This window comes from Cyprinus carpio, chromosome B2 (assembly GCF_018340385.1).
Source record: "Cyprinus carpio isolate SPL01 chromosome B2, ASM1834038v1, whole genome shotgun sequence".
In the NCBI taxonomy this organism is placed as follows: Eukaryota; Metazoa; Chordata; class Actinopteri; order Cypriniformes; family Cyprinidae; genus Cyprinus; species Cyprinus carpio.
In genome coordinates this window covers 7,791,780-7,803,223 of record NC_056598.1, presented here as the reverse complement: position 1 = coordinate 7,803,223, position 11,444 = coordinate 7,791,780, and the positions used below count along the sequence as shown (strand labels likewise).

The following is an 11,444-nucleotide window of genomic DNA, read 5'->3' as shown; positions in this document are numbered from 1 at the left end:
TGTTATATAAAATAAAACAAACAATGAACAAGTGTTTTTAGATTCTGAATGGATCTGTACAGTCAGGTCAAGGCAGTAGTTTAGTGATCTTTTGGGTGTCTCCTTGTGGTCCTGTTTGATATCGCAGCTTGACTAGTGCTTAATTGAGAAGCACCCGCCTGCAGATCGAGGCGGGGCTGCATCTGGGGTGGGGCTGCACGTGTAGCCCCGCCCCATACCTACTCTGATTGGTTCGATCATCTTTCATAGACATACATGATAGTAAATGTGTGTGTAGTTGGTGTAGGACGGAGTATGTTGTTTAAAATGCTAAAAATGCTGTGCAGTTTTACAAAGCCTTCATTATAATGCACAGAAGAAAATAATAAAACATTAACCTGTAACTCGTCATGTCCCTGAAATGATTGTTTTGCTAAATTAAACAGATCTTTAGGCTAACAGACGAACAACCAACTACATTTAATAAATGAATTGGGTTTATTATCCACAGTGGGAGGATCAAATAGAAGAATGAATTATGAATTAAATCATTTTTGTAAATTTGATCATTTCATATCATCAGGAAAATATGCTGCCCCTCGTTATTTTAAAGTGAAGAAATCGAGAAACTTTTATTTCTACCGGCCAGTGATGATTCTGAAAGAACATACATGTAATCTGTTGCTATAGTAACGAACGCAATTTCATGCGCATCGTGTGTGATTTTAGTGCAGTAGTCTCACAGCCGCTGCTGTCAAATATTGAGATAAACTTTATAAAGTATCATCTATTTATATTAAATTGGTATCTTCCCCGATACCAATTTTGTGACCACTATTGAGCCGATTGTTTTCATTCAGCTGGAATGCTTTTTTTTTTTTAAAAGACCAAAACACATTACTAATAAAGTATTTCTATTCACAGACAAGCAGATGAATCCAGAATAAGAATGCAATGCGTTTAATTACGTGTAAAGCATTTTCCTCCCATAGAAAACCATAGCCTAAAAGGAAAACGCTTAACGTGGTGTGATGCATTAAAACGTGTTTTAAAAATACCAAACTCAGTAAACATTTTTAATAAAGCATTGTATTTACAGATAAGCAGGTAATGGGAGGAAAATGCTTAACACGTAATTAATAGGGGTGTAACGATTCATCGATATGGATCGATACATCGGTACGATGTCTGACGATACGATGCATCGATGCCACACGTAAGATATCTGTAGTATAAATAGACACCTTTTTTGGCACTGTCCACATTTTCACATAATGTCCGTCTATGCATTACCGCCAACGCGTGCATTCTCGCTCAAACTCGCTTATCAGGACTCGATATAAGGACTGCCCTTGCCCGAAGGCACAAGGTGAAAGTTTTCAGCGCACACATCTGAAGCGCGTGCACGCACACAGACAGCCGCGTCTAGACCGCGTGTATACTAAATCGAGCTCTCTTCCGCTTTTTTGTGCATGGATGAATAAATACAGACAAAATTAAATCAAAATGCGCATTTTGACGAATATCCTAGTAAACACAGTCGTTAGGCATGTCTTAACGTAAACAGTTGAGAAAGAAAAGGCATGTGTGTCAGTATATTAAATCCGTGCTTCGTTCTTAAAGTGAAAGCAAACTAATAATAAATCTAATGCTGTCAAAGAAAAATACAAGTGCTCACTGCTCCTGACTTAATAACCGTTATAACATCAAAAATTATTCATCTACATTTAATTTATAGAGTGAAGACTGTGCAGTTACTTATTACATTTCTGTAGTGCACCTGAACATTTATTTTTGACTGAGCTGAAAAACCTGAAAAGCCACTGTTTATTGAACTTGTGTCTCTGTTGTTTTGTAGTTATTTTCTGCTATTGCTTGTAATTTGGTTATCTGTAGAAAATATTTTTAGCACTGAGCCGGTAGCAGCCAGAATTGTATTTCTTATTGTTTACTTTCTTTATTATTTAAAAAAATGTGTAGGCCTATTTTTTTGTTGTGAATGTCCCAACTGCGGTACAGAATGTAAAATTTTCAGATAAATGTTCTTGTTATATATTTTGGTTGCATTTGTGAGTTAATAAAAATGTAGATAGTTGTTTAAAATAGATATAAAATATCAAAATATCGATATATCGATCGATATACTCCTGTATCAAATCGAATCGAAATCGTATCGTAGAATTTTTTGAGGTATCGGAAAATATCGTATCGCTGGGTATGAGAATTGCTATCATATCGTACAGTGACGAACCATCTGATTTACACCCCCAGTAATTAATCGCGTCGCGTTCGTATTTTGTGGTTTCGCTTAATGGGTTATTATTTGCTTGTCTGTGAATAGAAATGCTTTATTAATAATTTGATTACTGGTCATTTTTAATGAATTTTTTAATGTACTTTCACGTTAAGCGCTTCTAGAATGTCCCAGTGATTCATTCGTGAATTCGACTGGTCCAGAAGAGTAAACTTGCAGCAGCTAACATCTCGTGATTCAATAAATCAGACATAGAGAGTCAAGTTAACAGTAAACAACTGTGCATTATAATGAAGGCTTTGTAAAACTGCACAGCATTTTTAGCTTTTTAAACAACTTACTCCATCCTACACCAACTACACACACATTTCTTATCATGTATGTCTATGAAAGACGATCGAACCAATCAGAGTAGGTAAGGGGCGGGGCGACACGTGCAGCCCCGCCCCAGGTGCAGCCCCGCCTCGATCTGCAGGCTGCAGCCGGGTGTACTTGGCTTAATTGTATTAAAAATGCTCCAAACAATTATTATTATTATTGTTTTGCACTATATGGTATAAAGATAGATTGTAAAAGGTATATAGGTATGAGGGGGTTACTACTGTATGCCCTGGCAGAAACAGTCGGTCAAACATAGTTAGGCTGAACAATTCTGGATACATTGATCACCAATTTATCAAAATTTTTTTTTTTGGTATCCAATAGAGATCATGATCCTCCTACAGATAACTAAACAAAATAGCTTTTGTGGCTAATATTAATTTCATAATGATCCTTGCTCCGAGAAGTTGTACCAGTAAGTGAAAATGTGCAAATACTTCTCGCCCATTTTGGGTGAAATCAATATCCAAGACTAGTCTTAGTCACTGTTTCTATCACAGGCCGTTCGTCCTGTGCTGGGGGCATAAATTAAGAGTATACCCACTTCTACACTGAATATACGTACATGTTCTAGTTTGTTCTGTCGATTCAGCTTTGAGCAGCTTCACTGAAGACGACCGGCGGATTTATGCGCTTTACCGGAGGAGTCGCTCATGAATATTACGCGCGTAACGGCACGTTCATCCTGTAGTCCTGACCGATTGGTTAACAGGCAAGACATTTGTTAGCGGGCGCACGTCAGCTGACCAATCAGCGCGAAGACTTGGCTTATGAATATTAATAAGATGTCGTGACCGAACGCTCTAGTAGACTTTCCACGCAAAAACAGCCCGATTCATTAATATTCATGAGCGAACTGATTTCTCCGCGGTGTGATTGGTGCAGCGCCGCTGGCCCTCGGCGAAGCTCCGTCTCTGATTGGTCGCGTCCCGTTGCATCGTTATTAGTGCGGCTGCGTTGCAGGGCGATTAATTTGTCTTTGGAGAGAAAGACTATAGGATGAAACAGCGTGACCTGCGGATGTGTCTATTCCGACAATAACACGACTCTCTGATTATTTTCCAGCATCAGTGCCTGGATTACAGGTTTCGCTGCTGTGCAGCAGGATAACGGTGAGTGCGCCGCGGAGGTCAGATCATTTACATCCCTTACAAACACAGCTTTTATATCATCCAGTACAGTTATATATCCCTAAAGCATCTGCAGCCTTTATGTAATTCTCCGTATAAATGCTGCATTTCTCATGTCATCCGTGTGAATACAGGTGTACATCTCTTATGAAGCATGTTTAAAAAAACATAAATGTGTAGTAACATAATGACGATGAAATGAGTGATGTTGAGGAGCTGCTAATGCTCTGTCAGGTCAGTCAGTGTTTGCGGGTGTAAAAGCAATTGCGCAATGTTTGTGTGTGTGTGTGTGTGTGTGTGTGTGTGTGTGTGCGTGCGCGCAGCTGATGCGCGTCTAGACGCGCGCTCCTCCTCCTCTCTGTCTCTAGTCCACGCACTGCCGCATCACCTCCATCACCTCCATCACCTCCATCATGGGGAACCGGGGCATGGAGGATCTGATCCCGCTGGTCAACCGGCTGCAGGACGCCTTCAGCTCCATCGGTCAGAGCTGTAACCTGGACCTGCCGCAGATCGCGGTGGGTGGGCGGCCAGAGCGCCGGGGAAGAGCTCGGTTGCTGGAGAACTTCGTGGGGGAGGTGAGTGACGGACACAACACACTCTTAGATTCACACTGAGACCACAAAACCACTCTAAGAGTCCATTTTTGGAGTTTGAGATTTATACATCATCTGAAAGCTGAATAAATAATCTCTCCATTGATGTGTGGTTTGTTAGGATGACAATATTTGTCTGAGATACAACTATTTGAAAATCTGGAATCTGAGGGAGCAAAAAAATCTAAATATTGAGAAAATCATCTTTAAAGTTGTTCAAATGAAGTTCTTAGCAATGCATATTACTAATCAAAAATTAAGCTTTGATATATTTACGGTAGTAGATTTACAAAATATCTTGATGTTTGGTGATCTTTACTTAATATCCTAATGATTTTTGTCATAAAAGAGAAATGTATAATTGTGACTCATACAATGTATTGTTGTCTATTGCTACAGATATACCTGTGCTACTGATGACTGCTTCTGTGCTGCAGGGTCACAAATGATAGGATAAAGTCTAAAGTCGCCTTTCCACTGCATAGTTTCATGGTTTTTAATAGAATACATCAATGCATTTCATTAGCTCTGTACATGTACTCTGCATAATGACAATAAAGTTTAATCTAATCTAATCTAATCTAATCTAATCTAATCTAATCTAATCTAATCGCATATGGTCTAGCCACAGAAGTTCAAATCGGATCCGAATTTTCTGCATATGCATATGATGGGAACTCCACGCAGCTCCTGCACTACTTCCGGTCTGTTGCTTGTTGTTTGTCGGAGACAGGCTTAAGATGACGACCCAATACGAGGCAGTAGTTTTGATTGAGCTTGAACTATTATTCAGGGCAGAGAGCAGTTACTGATGCAATGTGACAATCTATTGGAGACCCTGATGAAAACAACAAGAACCATCATAGAATTTGTCATTTTTTAATTTAAATTTATTGGGAATTGTATTGGTTTTAATGGAAACTGTACTGGTCCTTGGTAATGTGTTGCCTATATTGGTTCACGACAGTACCATGATGTCATCACACCAGATCTGGGTCAGTGGCGCCCCACGCTCGCAGTATGGTACTGTCCTGAACACACATGCACAAGGGACAAAGTAAAGATGAAAATGTGGATAAAGTCGTTTATTTTTGTTTTCTTTGCACAAAAAAGTATTCTCGTAGCATCGTAGCTTCCACTGATGTCACACGGACTACTTTTTCGATCATCTTGGTATATTTCTGGACCTTGAACGTGGTAGTTACCTTGCTGTCTATGGGAGGGTCAGAGATTTTCTGGACCTTGAAACAAATATCTTAAATTGTGTTCCGAAGATGAATGAAGGTCTTACTGGTCTGGAACGACACGCGGGGAAGACACGCACGACAGAATTTACATTTTTTGGGTGAACTAACACCTTTAAAACCACTAAGTCCTAATGGAATATGGCCCCAAAAACACTACAGGTAATGGTTTATTTAGGGATGTCCCTGTTTTTTGTTCCCAATCCGATCAGAGTCATTGAATATTGAAGTATCGCCGATACCAAGTCCCGATCCGATACTTGGATACTAATGTGTGTTTATATGAACCATTTAGGGGGTGAATACGATAGAATAGGGGTGGGTTCCATCCCCTTGACAGACTTTGTGCCTTTTTCTAAGAATGGGAAATGCTGTGCCAAACTTTGATAATAGACTTTAGATATTGTGCTGTAGGCGCCTGTGAGACTGGAGCTGATGGAGTAGCTGAGTACAGATATTGAGTTCTGGAGTATTTTCACTGGAAGAGCAGTCAAGGGGCGTCACAATGCTCTTTTTACTCTACTGACTTCCAATCACATGCATGCTAATGCAGGAGACAAAAAAACAAGTTCATGTGAATTTAGCTCCTTCACAAAGCTTTTTGGTAAACTCTTGACCTGCAGTTTGCATATGAAGACAGGATTTCACTGAAGTAGATTGTATATTTTGTACGTTTTTGACTGTATTATTGAACTGTGTTTTTATTAATCTTTAGAAGGATGTTACAGTCATGCAAGTGGGGAGGTTATGAACGCATGGATAGTTGTTTTGGCATCTGTAAAAGTTATGGGAGGAATAAACACGAAGAGTTGAAAGAAAAAATTGTTACGAGGTGGTTTATGTGGTGAATAAAGATTGAGGAGCCAAATATAAGATATTAGAGATTTGGGCTGAAACTAGGATGATTTCAAAGTTTAATTTTAGAAAATCAGAAGGATTTTTAAAATTAGGAATAGAAGCGGTCCGAGAAATGAACCCTGAGGTACACCTGTGTAAACTAAGGCAGCGTGTGATTGTGTTTGTTAATACAAACAAACTAATGCAGTCACTGATATCGGATCAGACTCTAGTTGATAGAGAAGTGACGGTTAGCTTAGGTTAGGTTATATACAGTATATTTATATAGCATTTTTCACAATGCATATTGCCTGAGAGCGACTTAAGGGAAGATATTCGTCCATGCCTCGTGTGAGCGACACCATGACGAATAATAATAATAAACTCCATGAGATATTTAGGTTCAGATGGAGAAACACCTTGAGGTTCAGCTGGAAAGTCAAACGTTCATGCAGGATTTAGTAATGTATTACTAATAACTATTATGTGTTTATTGAATAAATGAAATGATGTAATATGTAAGACAGTGTTTACATCGTAAGAGTGTGATGGTGATGGTGAAGATTAACTGAGCTTGAAGTCCTTCCTAGATCCTGCTCGTGTGAGTGGTTTGTATATTTGTAGCTTAAATATAATTGTGAGTACCTGTGATGTGTTTGTACCAGACCGGAGATATACAGTCAAACACCAAATTATTCAGACACCAGATATAGGTTTTGATATTTTTTTACAAGTGGGTGCAGGACACTAGTTCATTTATGTAAGTGAGGATAGCCAAATAAAGTAAACTGTGACATATTATCCCCAAGCATTCTTCATTATAAACATTCTTCATACAGTGGACTACTAGTAAAATATTATCTAATTGTATACTTAAAATTTAAAAGCTGAATAATTTTTTCGGATGATTGTAATCCATTACTTACCTTTCTATCAAAGTTATCTGATGTTATCAAGATGAATTTGTTCTGTAACACAGTTTAACTCTGTGTTTTTTCATATTTTATTGCCATTTTCTAAACTATAGCGAATAAACTGTGATAATGTGAGAAATGTTGAAGGTGTCTGAATAAATGTTGGTTTGACTGTATGTCTGGTGAAACAGATCTTCAGTCCTCGACTCAAAACTGCTGGAGACTCTTGAACATTTACAGAAAGGCTGTTCCAAAGCTTCCCCAACACAATAGTATAATGCATTATGTTCGTATTATCATCAACCAATATGACACAATATCCAGTCGAGTTTCATTATTATTCTTTGACAAGGATATTAGTAGATTTTGTATTAAATTCTGTTCATTGGTCATTCATATGCAGCAGCTGATGTGCATATGTACCTAATTATTTTAATAATAACATGATAATTAAAATGCTGGCTGATATTATTTATCACTAGATGAGACATAACGCAAAATTCAGATAACAGTAGATAGTGGAAAACTCTACAAAAGCGTCACTTCCTGGTAAACTGGCACGAAATATGACTAAGAAAACTGAGAGAAGCCACACTGAATATAATAATGATGATTGCATCTGAGAGCGAGCAGATGAAACCACAATATATGCGGTCCCCCCCCCCCACACTGCTTTCGGAGGTGATGCTGCTGTTTGGGATCGCAGTCGTGTATCAGTTATACAGAAATACTTTGACGACAGACTTTGCTCAGGCTTTTCATTTACGACCAGAACAACACACAGATGCAGTGAACGAGATCGGTCCGCTGTTAGTCAGGTTATCCCGTCTCATAGCGCAGTTATATTAACCTTTTTGATGTGCATGGAGGAATTATTCAGTAAATGAGTTTACCATCGTAGTTATGTGCAAAAAAACATATGTTTTTTATGTGCATTTCTATCATTTGTGCGCATCTTGCCGTTTCCATCCAGTGTTTTTTTTTTTTTTTTTTTTTATATATGATGCTCCAAAATGCTCATAAAAATATGTGGATGGAAACACAGCTAGTAAATGTTCATGATGCTTGGAAAGCAGTAGCAGTAGATTTAGACAGGGTTTTGTTAATCAGACGAGCGGGGGGGGAACAGCTGTGATATGGTTTTACTGTAAAGAGAAGCCAGTGAGGAATGGTGTCTCTGTGCTTGTGTTGTTGATTTGAGCGTGTTTTCTAGGGATTTTCTGCCCCGTGGATCCGGCATCGTCACTCGCAGACCCCTGGTTCTGCAGCTCATCAGTGCAAATGCAGGTGAATCTCAGATTGTACAATGAGTTAGCTGACCCAATCTTGGAGTTCATTAACGCATTACCTCATCTATCATTGTCTGTGTAACACTGGGTGCGGTCTTGAATCTGCAGAGTGGGCCGAGTTCCTGCACTGCAAAGGGGAAGAAGTTCACTGATTTCGATGAGGTCCCGTCAGGGAGATCGAGGGCTGAGACTGACCGCGTCACCCGGGGGCCAATAAGGGCATTTCCCCATTCCCATCAACCTGAGGGTTTATTCCCCACACACGGTACTGGAGAACACACCACATCACAAACCCTGTTTTAACTGCATCTTCACTGCTTATGGCGGGGCCTCTTAGACGGTCTCTTCAGAAGCCTTTTGGATGCAAGATCATGAATGTACATGCAGTCCTGGACCATGTTTTTGTAAAGCATCTTTGGGTTTAACAGCCCACAGAGTCACACATTCCAAGATATTTCAAAACTTATATTTATTATAAATCTATTATGGCTGTCACGAAGAAAGAGAAAATGAAATGGAAACAAGAACTAACAGATGCACAAACAGTGTAAGAAATTTACACAGCTTTTCTGATTACCGTGAGAGTGTTTTTAGTGCTTATAATATAAATAATAATGTGATGTTTCTTTCTGTATATAATTGATTTACTGTTTGAATAACTAGAAATAAAAGCATTATAATTAGTAACCTTTTTACTGTGATCATGTTAAATACAAATTCAGACGTATTAAAAATGTCTTACTCATATCTGGTACTTTCCTAAACAGACGGGTTTATGATGTGTGTATAATTAATAGATCACACAGTCATCAGGCTGCTTCTAGCCTCACTCTGGAGTTGGTTCACTCTCTGTTTGTGATCTTCCTTCTCTTGTCTGTGCTCTGGCCTCTGTGCAGTGCTGAATCTGACCCTCATCGATCTGCCGGGCATCACTAAAGTGCCGGTGGGAGATCAGCCGGCCGACATCGAGCATCAGATTCCGAGACATGATCATGCAGTTCCATCTGCCGCGAGAGCTGCCTGATCCTGGCCGTCACTATCCGGCCAACACTGACCTGGCCAACTCTGACGCACTCAAACTGGCAGCAAAGACGTTGGACCCTCAGGGTGAGTGACCTGCTGATCTTCAGAAGCTTCAGAAGCTGCAGAGCTGCTGCTGCACTCTAGTCCTGCTCCAAATCCTTACACACCATTTTTCCTCATGAGAATAAGCTTTAGGAGCCGTGGTTTAGTGGTAAGGACACAAGGCAGGTTCGAGTTCGGCCTGCATCTTGTCTCGTGCAGTTCCTCCCTCTTTCTGCCTGATTGTTCATATGAGCGGCAGGTTGTTCCAGTTGTAGTCTGACTGTATGCTGTTACAGGCCAGAGGACCCGTCGGTGTGATCACTAAACTCGACCTGATGGATGAAGGAACAGACGCTCGAGACGTTCTGGAGAACAAGCTCCTGCCTCTGCGCCGCGGTGAGAAACCTGCCAACGCTTTCCACTTATACGTCTTTAGCTCTCATTACATTTAATTAGGGACGCCACATGATTTTTTTTTTATTGCATGATGTGTGCTGATTAATTAGGTACATATCAAATGAGAAATTTCCCCCCCGAAAGATTAATTTAATGTCATTATTGTGATAAATGAGAAAAGCTTTAGACTTTAGGAAAACCAGCTTTATAAAGAAATGTTTCAGTTCAGCAGTGTAGAAAGAATGGAAAATAAATGGGGTATTTTTGAATGAATATTGAATTTTGAAATGATTTTAAAGAAGTGAAATGATATTTTGAATATAAAAACTAAAAAGTGCCAGAAGGTGGGTGGCCAGTCAGCGATCTGCACAATGAGTGAGTCACTGAATCACTGAATCATTCACTCAGCTGACTCGTTCAGTAACGAATCACCGATGTGTGTTGATCAGAGACGCTCAACAGGAACTATTCTAACTAAGTTAAGGATGCAAGGATAGACATGAAACGGTTCTTTTAATTCTTTCAAGTAACTACATCAATTATTCTGGACAACACTTTAGATTAGAGTTTCATTTCTCGTTATTAACTAACTGTTAACTATGACTTTAGCCTCAATATATTCCTGATTACCGCTTATTAATACTTAGTAAAGTAGTTAAGTTTAAGAGTTGGGTATGATTAAGGATTTAGAACTAAGGTCCTGCAGAATAACACATTATATATAATAAAGTAATAATAAACAGCCAGTATCCCAGTAATGTTTCATGCTAAGTTAATAGTGAGAAACCGGACACTGAGAACCAAAGTGTTACTAATATTCTTATTAAACTCACCAAAAGTATGTAAAGTGAGCAGGGTACACAAAAGCATGCATTTTAAGGTTAGAATTTAAATTCTGATGTTAAATCCACTATTAAAATTGTTGGTTTAAATGTTCTACAGTTTATACAGCATTTAGTTCATTAGCGGAGGAAGTAACTGTAATGAAGCGTCTCTATAGCCCAGTGACGCAGCACCAGATCACGGGAGAACCCTTTCAGTGTCCGCCGGTTGTGCGTGGTTTGATCACACAGGGTACATCGGCGTGGTCAACCGCAGTCAGACAGGACATCGACGGTGGCCAAGAAGGACTATCATAGATGCGGCTCTGAGCAGCAGAGAGGAAGTTGTCTTTCTGAGCCATCCGGCCTACAGACCACATAGCAGACCGCATGGTCGCGCACCCCACATCCTGCAGTAAGGTCCTCAATCAGGTACTGTGCCCAGTCAGATCCTCACTGCTGACGGCCGGCGACGTTCATGACCTGCAGCGGCTGCGTCTGTGTTTTCACAAGCAACTGACCAACCACATCCTGGGAC

General features: G+C 39.7%; 1 pseudogene; it reads left to right on the top strand.

The window, feature by feature from the left end:
* Positions 1-3,534: 3,534 nt before the first annotated feature.
* LOC122136392 overlaps positions 3,535-11,444 on the top strand; it is a 34,513-nt pseudogene continuing 26,603 nt past the window's right edge.